Here is a 17,830-nt window from a genome sequence, read left to right as displayed (position 1 = left end):
TGAAACAGAAGTTCTCAACAAGCCATTCACAGTAAACAGATCCAATAAGTCACCAAAACTTTTCCTACAAAGAAAAACCCAAGACAGATGTCTTCACAGGGGAATTTTACCAAACATTTCAAAAGGAACTAACAGCAATCCTGCTCAAATTTTTCCAAAAAGGTTAGGAAAAAGGAACACTACCTAACTCATTTTATGAAACTAACATCACTCTAATACTAAAATGGGATAAAAATGCTACAAGAAAGGAAAACTACAAGCCTGTTTTCCTAATGAACAGAGACGTAAAAAATCTAAAAAAAAATGCTTGCAAATTAAATTCAAGGCATATTAAAAGAAGTACATACCATAACCAAGTGGGGTTTATATCTGCCATGCAAGGGTGGTTCAACACAAAAAAAATCAATCAATGCAGTATAATACATTATCAAATCAAAAGGGAAAAAATTCGTTATCATTTTGATTGAAGCTGAAAAAGCATTTGACAAAATTTAGCTTCCTTTTTTTTAAACAAAATTCACATTTTATTAAGATTGAAATAAACTGTGTAAAATTGATTTTCTTCACCAAAATAACAGCAATATTTTCTGCATTATTTTTAGATAAACCACAAAACACTTATTTTTGTAGGCTTTTCAGGTTTTGTTTATAAATCTAAGTGAGGCAGTAGAAACAGTCATGGAAATAGAAGAAAACAGTCAAACCAGCTGTCAATATTCACGGCCCCTTTTGTTTTATTTCTTTGATTCTGTCTTGACCATGAAACAGAAGTGTTCAGCACATACCTGCTAAGAAGCTTATGAAGGTGTAAGTTCAACAAAGGAATGTAAACAGCAACAGCCAGATGTGGGAAAAGGCATTCAAACTTTAACTGTAACTTGTTCCCTTAGGTTCATTTGATAAAGACAAAATCTACATTGAAATTCTTGCTTGGCAAGCTTAGTTTCTCTGAGTCACCAGTAATTCCCTTAACTGTCCAAAACAAATTCTTAACAACATACTTAAATCTTCTACTAGTTAAAGATCAGTTGTGAGCCTCATTTTAACATTTTACAAAATACATTCCTTCCTTCCACACCTCCTCAAAATTTATTTCTTCAAAGTATTAATAACTGAACTGACAATTGGGCCTACAGTGATGACTAATGCTATGTCTAAAATGACTTAAGGTAAGTCATTAACCAAGATCACACAATAATGTAATGTGGCACCTTCAATGCTAATTTCTGGAAATATGGATGGGTCTTCAAAGCATGAGAGTTCAAACAGAGGTCTTTAAATGGATAGATTATTAATGTCTAATGCATTCAATGGAAGTCCTATAGGCAAAAACAGTGACTAGGCAGCTCACATATACTTCATAGCTTCTACTCCAAATGTAAAAGGAAAACATATTTTAAAAGTCTCTCAAATATTTCCAGTGGTTTCTGATTTACCTGTGGGAAGCTCTGACTTAGTTGTATGCAGTTTGATATATGTGTCCACCATTAAATCCAAATCATGTTCTATATCAAAATTAATGGTAACCAAAGCCAATATACTTGGACTTTGGTCTGTCAAAGTGTTCCTCAAGTAAGCTTTGAGCTGCTTTTGTCCATTTTCATAGCATTTATTCTCAAACTTCATCACAGGAAGAATGCATAAAACCCTCAACAAAGTGTAAACACCAGGAAAAAACTTGATGTCTGGTAGATGGAAAACTTCATGAATGGTGGAGGGAAGCGCTATATCTTTCCCTCTGTATTTCTACTTGATTCTACAAAAATGAAGTTCAGTTGAGAGTGTCAGGATTGGGTAAGTCACTTCTGCACATGTCAGCATGGTGTTCCTCCAATGTATTGAATTTGAGCTGTCCTATGACAGAGGGTACCAGAGGTAAACATTTAAGAGCTTTGAGGTACTGTTCTGAAAATACATCTTAAAGTTCCTGAATAATGTGCTCCACTGTTGAAATATGTAAGTTTCCTTTATAGTGACTCTCAGAGGTTAACTGAATTTCTGGTTTACCTTGATAAACTGCGAAATTTGCCAGGGAGTTTCTTGTGACTATCAACTTGGTTGCTAAATTTGTGGCTTCCTCAAACCAAAATTCATGCTAAACTTCAATATTTTCCATCATTTCATTTAGTGAATGTAGTACTGCAGTCTACCTGCAAAGAAAACTTGAGAGGTTTGCCCCTGGAGATTTTTCCCAAAGGCTCTTATAAAAGAACAGACATTCTTAAGAACAACAATGGTAACAACGAAATAAAAACTCTGTTACTATACTTCAGAGTACAAATGCTCAGCCAGACATACAGTTATTTCATCTAATATTTGCATCACTTTTTATACCATCTAAACATAAACAAGTGCTTGCAGAAGTCCCACTAAAATTTCAAAAGCATCGTACCTGCCAGTCCATTGAGGAATGGCAAATTTCCTTCTTTCATTAACTTTTACTTCATTGCTCTATAAAAAGACTGAAATTACATTGTCAAGTTCTAAAAGTAGTTGTGGTGATTGACAGAAAGAAGAAAAAACTTCCTCAATCATTCCCAATGCAACAGATACTCCCCTAACAAGTACTGATTTTGCTAACCACATATTTAAGGCACAAGATGAGCAGAGGGTGTAGAGAGCTTGAGGATATTTCTCTAGAAGTCTGAAAACAACAACTTTAATTTTGGAAGAAAATACACTGAACACAGTATAAGCCTGTCCATGGCAACGTACCGTGCTTACTCCCCAATTCTCAATTAATGTAACATGAAATTTTACAGTCAAAATTTCTGCATCTGCTTCATAAGGGAGGAAGCCCATAAATTCCTCTCTCAGGTTATAAGATTCATTCACAAACCTCACCAATTAGGGAAGGTGCTCTTCCCCTGCTATGTCCACCATATCATCAGTGATAATGGAAAAAAAGTGTGAGTCTGTCACGTCCCTGAGAGTTTCTTCCTAAATGCAGTGCTCTCATACCTCTAGCACCTGTGTCTACTACATTTTTTAACAGAAAGGTATGTTAACTGCTGTGATCTCAAAGCACTTTCCCAGAACCTCTTCACCAGAATTTATTCAGCACTCCAGCAGTGCTTGAAAGTTACCAGGAGTAAAGAAACCTTTGGGGAGTTCATCAGCCTCATGTCCATCCAGAAGTGTTTTGTTTTCCCATAAGAATCAAAATTTCAAATCAAGATTTTAGGTATTTTTTGTTCCCCTTCTCTTTAAGGGCTAAAGGTAAAATATCTTCATCCCTTCTTCACCCTTTTCTTCTGCATTTGGGTTCTGAGTATTGCTGTTTGTTTGTTTCTTCATGTTTTTGTTCCTGTTCAGAAGTTTCATCGGGTTTTTTTTTGTTTGTTTCAGTGTCTTGATTCCATGTTCATTCAATTCTTTTATTCATTTTCTGTGTGTACTATGTGGACTGTTCCAATGACTGGTAAGATCAAATGTTATTGGTATAGTATTAGCTCAACCAACTGTCCTATAAGGGCTAGTTCTACAGATTAGAGAGGTCTCAAAGTGTTTGACACATAACTGCTAATGTTTATTTAACAAGCCAGGTGTTTTATTTTCTAAGTACGCTCTCCTACAATTCTCCACCCACTCCTGGCATCTGGTCGGGTCCTGTAGGAACCTGAAGAAGGCTAGGTCACACTGCATACCCTTCTGGGTGCAGTTGGGGGCAACACGAAAGTTGGGCATCATTATCTGCCCACCCTCTGCCCCAGTCTTCATCAAAGCAACCTGACAGCCCATTGGGGCTGGGGAGAGAAGCCAGGCTGACTGGCCAGTTATGCAGGGCCCGTACATCAGAGGGAAGGGCCCAGCAACATTTTCTGATAAAACATTTCAAAAGGTATGATCATTTTGGCTGTTTCCATCTCTTACAGAAGAATGGCTAAACAAACTGTGGTATATACATACGATGGAATATTATGCAGCTTTAAGACAGGATAAACTTATGAAGCATGTAATAACATGGATGGACCTAGAGAACATTATGCTGAGTGAGTCCAGCCAAAAACTAAAGGACAAATACTGTATGGTCCCACTGATGTGAACAGACATTCGAGAATAAACTTGGAATATGTCATTGGTAACAGAGTCCAGCAGGAGTTAGAAACAAGGTAAGATAATGGGTAATTGGAGCTGAAGGGATACAGACTGTGCAACAGGACTAGATACAAAAACTCAAAAATGGACGGCACAATAATACCTAATTGTAAAGTAATCATGTTAAAACACTGAATGAAGCTGCATCTGAGCTATAGGGTTTTTTTGTTTGTTTGTTTGTTTGTTTGTTTTACTATTATTATTACTTTTATTTCTTTTCTCTATATTAACATTCTATATCTTTTTCTGTCGTGTTGCTAGTTCTTCTAAACCGATACAAATGTACTAAGAAACAATGGTCATGCATCTATGTGATGATGTTAAGAATTACTGATTGCATATGTAGAATGGTATGATTTCTAAATGTTGGGTTAATTTCTTTTTTTCCGCTAATTAATAAAAAAAAAGAAAAGAAAAACAAAAGGTATGATCAATGGGCACTTACTCAATATGATAAAGAACATATATGAAAAGCCCACAGTCAGCATCATACTTAACAGTGTGTGAGTGAAAGCATTTCCCCTAAGATTGGGAATGAGACAAGGATGCCCACTGCCACCTCTATTATTCAACATTGTGCTAGAAGTTCTAGCTAGAGCAATTAGGCAAGAAAAAGAAATAAAAGACATCAATTTGGAAATTTCTTTTCCAAGAAATTTTCCAAATTTCTTGGAAAATCCTGAGAAATTTACAACAAAGCTACTTGAGCTAATAAGCAAATTCAGCCAGGTCACAGGATACAAGATTAATGTGCAAAAATCAGTAAGGTTTCTATACAAAAGTAATGACCTACCTGAGGAAAGAATCATGGAAAAAAGTCCTTTCAAAGTAGCTACTAAAAGAATCAAATGTCTATAAATAAACTTAATCAGGGATATAAAGGATGTGTGCATAGAAAATTATAAAACATCGTTGAAAGAAATCAAAGAAGATCTAAATAGGTGGAAAGACATCTGTGCTTATAGATAGGAAGGTTAAATGTCATTAACATGTCAATTCTACTAAAAATAGTCTGCACATTCAGTGCAATACCAATCAAAATTCCAACATTTGAAGACTTGGAAATGCTAGTTATCAAATTTGTTTTGAAGGGAAAGATACCTTGAATAGACAAAAACAGCCTTAAAAAAAAGAATGAGAATTCCTGATTTTAAATATTATAAAGCCACAGTGGTCAAAACAACATGGTACTGGCAGAAAGACAAACATATTGATCAATGGAGTTGAATTGAGTACTCAGAAGTAGACCACCAAATCTATGGTTCATTGATCTTTGACAAGGACCCCAAATCCACTGAACAGGGACAAAATACTCTTTTCAATAAACGGTCCAGGGAGAACTGCATATCAATAGCTAAAAGAATGAAAGAGGACCCTTACCTTACACCCAATAGAAACACTAACTCAAAGTGGATCAAACACCTAAATAAAAAAAACAGATTGTAAAGATTCTAGAAGAAAATGCAGGGAAACATCTTCAAGACATAGCAATAGATGGTAGCTTCCTAAACTTTACAATCAAAGCACAAGCAATGAAAGAAAAAATAGATAAATGAGAACTCCTCAAAATCAAATGTGAGCTGGTGGGCTGCCTTGATGAGGCATCTCAAAGGATTCTGCATCTCAAAGGACTTTGTCAAAAAGTTGGAGAGGCAGCAAACTCAGTGAGAGAAAATATTTGGTAGCCACATATTTGATAAGGGTTTTATATCCAGTATGTAAAAATAAATCATGCAACTTAAAAGAAGAAATAGCCCAATTTTAAAATGGTCAAAGAAAATGCATAAACATTTTTCCAAAAAAGGGAATGCAAATGAACAAAAAGCACATGAAGAGATGTTCACCTTCATTAGCTGTAAGGGAAATGCAAATCAAAACTACGATGATTCTCACATATATGCAACTGGCTGCTTTTAAACAAATGGAAAACTACAAATTGTGAAGAGGATGTGGAGAAATTGGAACACTTACTCACTGCTGCTGGGCAAGTGCAATGTTACAGACACTCTGTAAGACAGTTTGGTAGTTCTTCAATAAATTAAACAGGAAACAGGGCAATGGCAACATAGTGAGGTATTGAATTTAGTTCATCCTCCAGAACAGGTAACATATAGCTAGGAACAGTACCAAAAATTGCCAGAGGAATATCATGACTGGACACACAGTGTACACAAGTCTGGACCAGGTGGAAAGTCTGAGATCCCACATAGAAGTGTATGTTTCCCAACCTGTGGAAGCCAGCAGTCCTCCCCCACAGGCATGGCAGACTGGTTGCTTGAGGGGAAAGGAAACAGAATTTACCAGTAACAAGAGCTTAGCTCACACAAGCTTCAATTGCAGAATTAATGAACAAATTCAGACTACTGAAAACAGGCCCCCAGCACAGATAAATCTGGAATAAGCACTAAAGGAACTAGGAGGTTTTGTCCCAGCAGAGAAGGGGTGGAATTGATGTGGGGAAAATAAGAAATAAAAGAAAAAGCAAAAGCTTTTTGGGTTGGGCAGCACAAAATACTGGAAAATACTTGTATGCCAATAAAAGGGGATACATAGAGAATGTAGACACATAGAGCCCTGTACCAACTGAAGCTTTTGGTTGACAAACCTGAGAAGTGGGAGTGTAGCTCTGAAAAAGCTTATTTTGCTTTATTCTTAAACAGCTCATTAGGTAGAAGTGCAAGCACTCTCTGCCTTCAGCATTGCCCTAGGCAATGGAAGAAGTAAAGCATGTCTGAGAGACAAAGTAATTCATCAGGTGAAAGGGGTTATTTTGCCAAAAGGTACATCTTCCCCAAAGAAAAGGGAAACCAGACACAGTTCAAATGGAATCCCTCTTTCAGGGAATTCAAACCCCAGGGACTGAACAACAGAAGCAATCAAAGCTGACCTACTGCCTCATCTCTGTCTCAACCACAACCCTGGTGGGGAGAATCTGCTGTAATTAAAGGCACCACATCACTTTAAGCTGGTGGAAAGCTGTGGGGAGACAAGCACCACAAACTGGGCAGGATAGGAAAAGCAGAGTCTGGGGGCTTCATAGAAAGGTCTAACAACTGATGTGTCTCAACCTCAGGGAAAACCGATGCTGGATACTCTCTCCTCCTGAGACCTGGGCCTGTCTGGTCTGGGAAATTCTAACTGGGGTCTATAATATCTGAGGACACCCTCCTAAAAGAAAAGGTTCCATATAGGCAGGGCATGAAACAGAAAAACAATAATAGAAATATTCTGAATAGTTAAACAGAATCTATGCTAGAGGTCTAGAGTAAGTTGAATCAAATGTCAAAGAATAGACAGAGAGCAAGCCATCAAGCACACTTTAGATAAAAGAGTGAAAACAACCTCCAGAATAAACTAATTAAGAAAATAAAATACCTAGTGAAAATCAAAGATATGGCTCAGTAAAAGAAACAAATCAACACTTCAAACAAGATACAGGAGTTGAAACAACTAATTTAGGATGTTCAAACAGACATGAAAAATCACATTAAACATCAAACCAATGAGTTGAGGGTGGATATAAAAAGAACATTGGAAGAACATGAAGAAGAAATCAAAAGTTTGTAAAAACAAATCGCAGAACTTATGGAAATGAAAGGTGCAACAGAAGAGATTGAAAATCAGTGAAACCTACTTGAGCAGATTTGAAGATTCAGAAGAAAGGATTAGTGAACTACAAGACTGGACATTTGAAACCTGACACACACTAAAAAAAAAAAAAAATAGAGTGCATGGGTGGTTCAGTGGTCGAAAGCTCACTTTCCATGTGGGAGACCTGGGTTCAATTCTCAGACAATGCAACCCTCCCCCAAGGAAACACAAATGAAAAAAAGAAAAGATAGGGGAAAGAATGGAAAAATATGAGCAGAGTCTCACAGAATTGAATGACAAAATGATGTGCATGAACATACATATAGTGGGTATCCCAGAAGGAGAAGAGATGGGAAAAGGAGGAGAAAGACTAATGGATGAAATAATCACTAAAAATTTCCCAACTCTTATTCAAGGCATAAAATTACAGATCCAAGAAGTGCAGCATAGCCCAAACAGAATAAATCCAAATAGACATACTCCAAGACACTTACAAATCAGATTGTCAATGTCAAAGACAAAAAGAGGATTTTGAAAGCAGCAAAAGAAAAGCAATCCATCACACACAATGGAAGCTCAATGAGACTGTGTGGATTTCTCAGCAGAAACCATGGAGGTGAGAAGGCAGTGGTATGATATATTTAAGATTCAGAAAGAGAAAAATTGCCAAACAAGAATTCTATACCCAACAAAGCTGTTCTTCTAAAATGAAGGGGATATTAAAATATTTTCAGACAATCACTGAGATAATTTGTGAATAAGAGATCAGCTCTATAAGAAATACAAAAGAGAGCACTGGCATATAGAAAAAGGCAGGAGAGGGAGGTCCAGAGAAGAGTGTAGAAATGAAAATTATCAGCAAAGGTAAAAATGGAAAAAAAATAGATATGTCATATAAAATCCAAAGGTCAAAATGGTAGAAGAAAGTAGTGTTTTAACAGTAATAACTTAAAATGTTAATGGATAAAACACCCCATTTAAAAGATTTTGACTGGCAGGGTGGATTAAAAACAGGACCAATCTATATGCTGTCTAGAGGAGACTCAGTTTAGATCCAAGGACAAAATAGGTTGAAAGTGAAATGTTGGGAAAAGATATTTCATTCAACCAATAACAAAAAAGAACAGGACTAGTTTACTAATATCCAACAAATTAGGCTTCAAATGCAAAACAATGAAAAAAGACACAGAAGGACACTGTGGATTAATAAAAGGAACAATTCAACAAGATGACATAACAATCATAAATAGCTATACACTGAGCTAGAGTGCTCTGAAATACTTAAGGCAAACACCAGCAAACACTGAAGGGAGAAGTCAATACCTCCATAATATTGGGGACTTTAATTCCAAGATCTCATCAATAGATAGGACATCTAGACGGAGGGTCAATAAGAAAACAGAGATTTTGAATAATACAATAAATTAACTAGACTTACCAGACATTTATAGAACATTACACCCCACAATAGCAGGATATATATTTTTCTCAAGTGCTCATGGATCATTCTTTAGGATAGGCCATATGTTGGATCACAAAGCAAGTCTCAGTAAATTTAAAAAGATTGATATTATACAAAACCTTCTCAGATTATAATGGACTGAAGTCAGAAATCAATAATAGGCAGAATCCTGAAAAATTCAGGGTACATAAATTCACATATACGTGGAGACAAATTTATGGCACTACAAACATATCAGTAGTGTTTCCATACACTAGTGATGAATGATCTGAGGTCCATCCATGTTGTTACATGCCTCTGAAAGCATGAGGAAGAAATCAAGTAAAAATTTCATTTACAATAGCAACCAAAGAATCAAATATTTAGGAATAAATGTAACTAAGGATACAAAAGACCTATACACAGAAAACAGCAAGAAACTGCTAAAAGAAATCATGGAAGGTCTAAATAAATAGAATAGTATACCGTGTTCATGGATTGGAAGATTAAATATAGTTAAGATGTCAATTCTTCCTAAATTATTTATAGATTCAATACCAATTAGAATCCAAACAACTTATTTTACAGAAATAGAAAAACTACTAACCAAATTTATTTGGAAGGGCAGGGTACCCTGAAGAGCTAAAAATATCTTGAGAAAGAAAAACGAAGTGGGAGATCTCACACCACCTAACCTTAACACATATTACAAAGTTGTTAAAATAGCATAGTGCTGACATTAAGATAGATATACTGAGCAATGGAATAGAATTGAGTGTTCAGAAATAGACCTTCTCATCTATGGACACTTGATCTTTGATAAGGCAGTCAAGCCAACCCACCTGGGATAGAGCAGCCTCTACAATAAATGGTGTATGGAGAACTGGATATCCATGTGCAAAAGAATGAAAGAGGATCCACATCTCACACCTTATTCAAAAATTAATTCAAAATGGATCAGAGACCTAAGTATTAATTAAGAATAAAACTGTAGGAGAAAATGTAAGGAAACATCTTATAAATCCTGTAATAAAAAGTGGTTTCCTAGACCTTAAATCCAAAGCATGAGCACTGAAAAAATAAAAAGATAAATGGGATCTATTCAAAATTAAACAGTTTTGTGCATCAAAGAACTTTGTCAGGAAAGTAAAAAGGTAGCCTACACAATGCAAAACAATATTTGGAAATCACATATTAGGTACGGGTTTAGTATCCAGAATATACAACGGAATTCTTAAACTCAGCAATTAAATACAAATGACTCAATTAAAAAATGGGCAAAAGACACACTTTTCAGAAGAGGAAACAAATGGCTAAAAGACACACGGAAAGATGCTCAACTTTACTGGCTATCAGGGAAATGTAAATCAAAACCACAATGAGATATCATCTCACACCCACTAGACTAGCCACTATCAAAAGCAAAAACAAAACAAAACAAAAAAGCAGAAAGTTTCAAGTGCTGGAGAAGGTGAGGAGAAAGAAGGACACTTATCTAGTTGGTGGAAATTTATAATTGAGCAACTGCTCTAAAAGGAAGTTTGGCAGTGCTTCATGAAGCTAAGTATAGAATTGCCATATGATCCAGCAATCCCATTACTAGGTATATATTCAGAGGAACAGAAAGTAAGCACACAAAAGGACATTTGAACAGCAATATTTATAGCAGCATTATTTATAATTGCTGAGTGATGGATATAGCCTAAGTGTCCATCAATGGATGAGTGACTAAACAATTTGTGGTATATATGTACAGTGTAATACCATGTAGCTGTAAGACAGAATAAAGTCATGAAGTATGTAACAGGGTGGATGAATCTTGAGAACACTAGGTTGGGTGAAATTAGCCAGAAACAAAAGGACAAATACTAAATGCTCTCATTAATATGAACCCTGCCCCCCAGGGTTGGAAAAGGATCAGAGGTTCAGCTCAGAGCTGCTAGGGTGAGGAATCTAGCTCTCCAGCTTTCTGAGTCTGGCCCAGAGCCACCAAAGTGAAGGATCTTACTCACCAGCTGTCTGAATTTGGATCAGAGCTGGCAGGGTGAGAAGTTTGGCTCACCAGCCCTCTGTCTGGTTCAGGAGTCAAGAAGTGAAATCAGACCACCCGTCTCCTGAGTTTAAGGTTTTCTCCCCAACAAGGACACCTGATGGTGAGAAGATGTGGCAGGTATACCGTCAGCTGCAAGATGTACAGCATGCTGGGCCTCTGTGAGTATCTCTCTCTCTCTCTCTCCTTTCAGAATATGGACAGTGGATCCAGCACACGGATTGATAGCCCTCTGGGCTGCATCCTAAGAAATTGCAATAATCTGCTGAACATCAAACTGAAAAGGAAAAAGTTAGTTTCTTACTGTAATATTGCTTGGCCTCAAAATAAATTGGGAAGTGGAGGAAAATGGTCAAAAAATGGCACTCTTGGCTTTAATGCCATACTTCAATTAGAACTTTTTATGCAAAAGAGATGGAAATGGCCATAAATTCCATATGTGCAGATTTTCATGGTTCTATATCAGGACAAATCTTGTAAAATATGTTACCTTAAAGGGGAATTAAAAGATGAATCTTTCTATCACAGGAAGATAAGGAAGCAAATATATTTAATAACCCATTGTTAGCCAAATTCCCAAAACTTGAAACCTTAAAAAGACTCTAGGATGATCCTCCTCCAGGCCCAGATCCTGAGCCCACCAGAATTGGTGCTCCCATAGACTCCTTTCCTTAAAAGGAATAGGCTTTCAAGCCCACTATGCCCCATGCCTATTCAAGTCTGGTTGGACAAACTTTCAGTGGAGCCACTTATCATCTCCATAGAGAGGAAGAACAATATCTCAGAAGGAAATGGAATGTATCTTCTCAGGGAAGTAGCTAATGAGTATACGGGAACTATAAGGGTCTATGTCCCTTTTTCTATGACAGACTTAGCACAATATAGGTAGCAATTGGGAAATTTTCCATGGAACCTCCAAGTTTCTAGAGGAATTTAAAAACCTGGTCCTCACGTATGTGTTCACTGGGGTATACATTCAAATTAGTCTCTCCTTCTATTGCACTTCCAAGGAGAAATGAAGGATCTGGGTAGATACCTACGAGCATGCAGGCAAGCTGAATGGGGAGAAGTCAGCATGATATAAGGCAGAGACTGTAGCTGTCCCACACACAGACTTTAACTGGAATTATCAAAGAGGGCAGCAAGTGTTTGATATAAGGGACCATATGGTTACTTGCATAATAAAAAGTATGAAAAATGTATTAGAACATGCTACAGAGTATAACTCAGGAAAACAAAGAAAATCCTGCTTTGTTTAGGGAGACTAGTGGAGGTTATGAAAAAGTACATCAATGTATACCCAGAGTCTGAGGAAAGACAAGTAATGTTGGAACCCTACTTCATAGACCAGTTAGCTTCAGATATAAGGACAAAACTACAAAAGATGAACTCAGGACCCAAAAAACCTATGAATAACTTTATAAGTACTGCCTTTTCTGTCTTTAATAACTGGTATAGGGTTGCAGTGGAGGAGAAAACCAGAAGAGACTGGAATAAGGCAAGGCTCATAGCTTTAAATATAAATGATAAGCATACACCTCTGGGTCAATTGAGGCAGAAGCCACTGGGAACCTGTCATCAATGTGGAGAGTCAGGGCACTGGAGTTGGGAGTGTCCCCAAGGATGAAAGTAGCATTAGGACAGACAGAGCCCCCATGTCCCTGTCCATGATACCAGAAGGCAGGACACTGGGCCTGAGAGTGCATGGAGCCCCCAAGGAGAAGTAATCCATCTCCAAAAGCCCTGTTGACCCCCAACCAGGAATGAAGGGGTCTGAGACCAGTAGCTCCCTGGATCTTGTAGAAGAACATTGAACTCATTTATCCAATGATAAATATCAAGTGTCTCATGACATGGTTGGTAAGACCATTAATTTTTAAGTTGATATGGGAGTCACATATTCTATTTTAATCTTTCACTCCAGCCTTCTCTCCTCTAAAACCTGTCCCACAGTGGGAATAGATGGGAAGTCTCAGGCTCAAGACTTCACCCCACATCTCTCCTGCTGAATTGGTAGTATTCTTTGGGGTCATCAGGTTTTTTTTATTAATTAAAAAAAATTAACATTAAACAAACAAAACAGTAAGATGCCATTCCATTCTACATATATAATCAGTAATTCTTAATATCATCACATAGTTGCATATTCATCAATCTTAGAACATTTGCATCGATTTAGAAAAAGAAATAAAAAGACAACAGAAAAAGAAATAAAATGATAACAGAGAAAAAAAAGTTATACATACCATACCCCTTAGCCCTCACTTTCATTTACCACTAGCATTTCAAACTAAATTTATTTTAACATTTGTTCCCCCTATTATTTATTTTTATTCCATATGTTCTACTCTTTTGTTGATATGGTAGATAAAAAGAGCATCAGACACAAGGTTTTCACATTCACAGAGTCTCATTGTGAAAGCTATATCATTGTTCAATCATCATCAAGAAACATGGCTACTGGAACACAGCTCTACATTTTCAGGCAGTTCCCTCCAGCCTCTCCACTACATCTTGAACAACAAGGTGATAATCTACTTAATGCGTAAGAATAACCTCCAGGATAACCTCTCGACTCTGTTTGGAATCTCTCAGCCATTGACACTTAGTCTCATTTCACTCTTCCCCCTTTTGGTAGAGAAGGCTCTCTCAATCCCTTGATGTCAATTCTCAGCTAATTCTAGGGTTTTTCTCAGTCCCTTGATGCTGAGTCTCAGTTTATTCCAGGATCTCTGTCCCACGTTGCCAGGAAGGTCCACAGCCCTGGGAGTCATGTCCCATGCAGAGAGGGGGAGGGTAGTGAAACTGCCTGTCATGTTGGCTGGAGAGAGAGGCTACATCTGAGCAACAAAAGAGGCTCTCTTGGGGGTGACTCTTAGGCCTAAATTCTAAGCAGACCTGACCTATCCTTTGTGGGGTTAAGTCTCACATGAACAAACCCCGAGACTGGGGCTCAGCCTGTAGCTTTGGTTGTCCACACTGATTGTGAGAATATCAAGAATTCGACTTGGGGAAGTTGAATTTCTCCCCGCTCTCACCGTTCCCCGAAGGGGGCTTGCAAATACTTTTCCACTCACTGATCAAATCACTCTGGGATTCATCGGGACATCACTCTGGACAAAGCAACAAAATCTCACGTCCTACCTGAGATTCCAAGTACTTGGAGTCATCAGTTTTTAATAATACGAAAGTGTCCTACTCCACTTCTAGGAAGGGATATATGATGACATTAGGTGCTCAAATCCAAACAACAAGCAGTCTGCCAAAGCAAGAATCTGAAAGACCTATATATTGTGTCATTATGAATGGTATTAACTGGGACTGAAAGCACTCTACAGTCCCTTCCCTCAGAGTTAAAAGATCAAGTGGACCCCAAAGTCTGGGGGACAGACCTGCCTGGGAAGGCAATTCATATCTCTTCTATTGTAATTCAGTACAGAAGAGGCTTGCCTTTTCCCAGGAAAAAAGAAAGTATCCCTTCAAGCAGGAGTACTAGCTCTCATCTGAAAATTCTTAAAGGCAGGACTTCTCATTTCCTACAGGTCTTCTTCTAATACCCTCAATCTGCTGTTAAAAAGTCAAATAGGTCCTGCCATTTAGTGCAAGATCTTAGGGCAATAAACTAATTTGTCATTGCCCTCCACTCTGTCATACCTAACCCTTACAATCCTCCTTAATAAAATCCTGAGCTCCACCACGTGGTATTCAGTTCTTGATTTCAAAGACGCTTTCTTCTGCATACCTTTCCACTTTGATTCTCAATTTCTATTTGCCTTTGGGTGACAAGGGCCTGGGGACACAACTCCAAACCCGCTTATATGGATTCCTACCACAAGAGTTCGGAAACAGTCCTTATCTTTTTGGGTATGCATTAGCACAGAACCTAACCCTTCTGCATTTAGAATATAGCTCCCTTCTTCAGTATGTGGATGATCTGTTAATATGCAGTCCTACGACAAAAACCTCCTTCATGGACACCATTGCCATCCTTAATTTCTTAGCTGAACAAGGATACTCAGTTTATCTTCTAAAGCTCAAATTGCCTTGCCAAAAGTTCTTTCCCTTGGGTTTGTCCTCATCCCATGGGAGTGTTCCTCGTCATCTGAGAGAGACCAGGTTACACTCTCAGTGCCACTCCACTGAGACAAAGCAGTAACCATCAGCCTTTTTAGGGATGGCAGTATATTGCAGAATCTGGATTCCTTGATTTAGAAAAATTGCACAGTCACTGTATGAAGCTGTTATGGGACTAGATAGTGCCCCCTTAGAGTGGGGAGAAGAGCAACCTACAGAGTAGGCTCCTTACAGCCTGTTGTAGCCTGTTACAGGGTAGGCTGCTCTGCATTCAAGGTTTACTTATCAGTCTGCCTGCCCTGGGCCTGCCAAGCTTAGATAAGCTATTTTACTTATACACGACTGAAGAGAAAGGGATAACATTAAGAATCTTAGTGCAAAAGCTTGGAAACATTCCCTGGTCTGTGGCATGCTTACATAGTCATTAGATACCACAGTCCAGGGATGGCTGCCCTGCCTTCAGAGCAATAGGGGTCAGCCACTGCTTTGCTTATAAAACAAGCCATTAAGCTAATGTGGGGACAAATTGTAAAAAGTGCATACCCCCCACCAAGTCAGAGACATCATGGAAACAAGAGGATATCAGTGGCTTTCAAACAATAGACTCCTGAAATATCAGGGCCAGGACTTAGATGTGCCAGATCTTTAAATTCGAGTCTGTACCCCCCTGAACCTAGTTGCCCTGCTGCCAAAACAAAACCAGTCCTGATTTGGACTTGTTGTTCCTAAGTCCAAATCAGGAAAGTGCACCCCTTGAGCACTCATGCACAGAGACACTAGCTCAAAGTTATTCTAACAGGCCAAATCCTAGTTTTTTTCTAAAATGCTGCTATTCAACAGGATGAGTACTGTAAAGCAGACCACAGAGTGAAGGGTAGAGTGATGGGCTCCTTTGACCTGGCCAAACAGAAAGCCACCTGGCCTTCTTTTTTATGAGCACCATCACCTCTTCTTTCACACATAACTGCTGTCTGAATGAGTCTTTCCACAATGCACCTTCATGACCTGGAGGCAGGTAAGAACAAAGACACCTGTGGAGTAAACCCAAGACTGAATGGGTGACTAGCCAACTAACTGTGTTACTTCAATCTGTGGGCATCTCAATATCCTATACTTTGATGTCATGCTCAAAACCGAAGAAGTATTATTCTTTCTCTGTGGAACTAATACCTACCTAACTTTAACCAGCAATTGGACTGGCTCTTGCTCTTTAGCCTGTGCTATCTCAGGACTCTCCTATTAACCAGATTCTAATCCATTTCCTTTTTCTTCCTTTACAGGATACTTCTAAACAAAATGTGCACTTCATTTCTTAATCCCTCTTTTACTGGGCACCAGGTTTGCAGCCACTGGACTCGGTGTGGGACGACTTGTTTAGCCACCAATTCCACCATAATCTCTCATTAGAGCTCACATAGAGTATAGCGTCCACCACACAGACTTCAGGCCTCATCTGAACCCAAATAAAGTCCCCAGCAGTGGTAGTGCTCCAAAACAGGTGAACCTAGGATCCACTCACTGCAGCCCAAGAGGAAACTTGCCTTCTCTTACAAGAAGAGTGCTGCTTTTATGTCAACCACTCAGGTGAAATTCAAGAAAACATGTGAAGCCCTTGGAATAATCCCAGCACATTAAACACAATGCTGGAAATGACTGGATTCATTTTCTATATCTATTTAATCTAACTACCTGAACCTTTCTTTATCTTGGTTTATTTGTTCCTTTTTTCCATTCTTTTGTTTGACCCATGTATGTTTAACTGGTTTGTTAAATTTGTTTCCAAAAGTCTGCAAGCATTCCATACTAAGCTCGTGCTCACCCATGAATGTTGACCTATTCCAGACCAAGACCAGTTTACCCATATCTCACTAGAATAGAGAAAGAGTTTTACACTCTTGCAGGCAGGGACTACAGCCCTTAAAACAGTAAGAATTAATTTCAGAAGTCGGACCTTCACCTGAATAATTCATACCCATCTACATATGCTCCCTACCTCCTGTTACACTTTAAAAGTAATTTTAAAAATTAACCATTTTTTTTGTTCTTGACTGTGTTATTTTACGTTACTGCCAGGTCATTTACAGGAATTAACCACACAGTAACTCGTTTCTGACTGTGCAGAAACCCAATTCCTCATGATTTATTTTGAATACTGAGAAAATGCCTTCAAGAAATTTTCATTTGCCTCTTGGATTTGCCAGCAGAACCTGTAGTCTATGTGAAAGACAGCCTTTAAAAGTCCAAGTTCTTGTGTCTGCTTGGCAGGGCCCAACACTTTCAGTTAATGGATGGCTCACAAATCATCAAATCCCCACTTCTCTCTTTTCAGAGTTATTACTCTGTATTCAGTGTCTGGTGTATACTTTTCAACCGAATTATAGCATATATCAATAAGCTTTAACCATGTGCATAGTCCATGCCCCCAAATTACATGAATGATGGGTGTCTGGGCAAGATTCAATGTCGAGTTCCCAATAATCACAGAACTCCAAGGTGAAAATATTTTCAGGTCCGAAATCAATGTGATGAATTGAGACCTAAGTCCCACCATCTGAAAGTATTCATTTCCTGAAGTA

The 17,830-nt window shown here is 38.2% G+C and overlaps 1 pseudogene; it reads right to left on the bottom strand.

Moving 5' to 3' along the window:
- Nucleotides 1–1,407: 1,407 nt before the first annotated feature.
- Nucleotides 1,408–3,687, bottom strand: LOC143658422 (52 kDa repressor of the inhibitor of the protein kinase pseudogene; annotated as a pseudogene).
- Nucleotides 3,688–17,830: the final 14,143 nt, after the last annotated feature.

Source organism: Tamandua tetradactyla, chromosome 16, assembly GCF_023851605.1.
Source record: "Tamandua tetradactyla isolate mTamTet1 chromosome 16, mTamTet1.pri, whole genome shotgun sequence".
NCBI lineage: Eukaryota > Metazoa > Chordata > Mammalia > Pilosa > Myrmecophagidae > Tamandua > Tamandua tetradactyla.
Note: the sequence above shows the minus strand (reverse complement) of the source record. Positions and strands in the feature narration are given on the sequence as shown.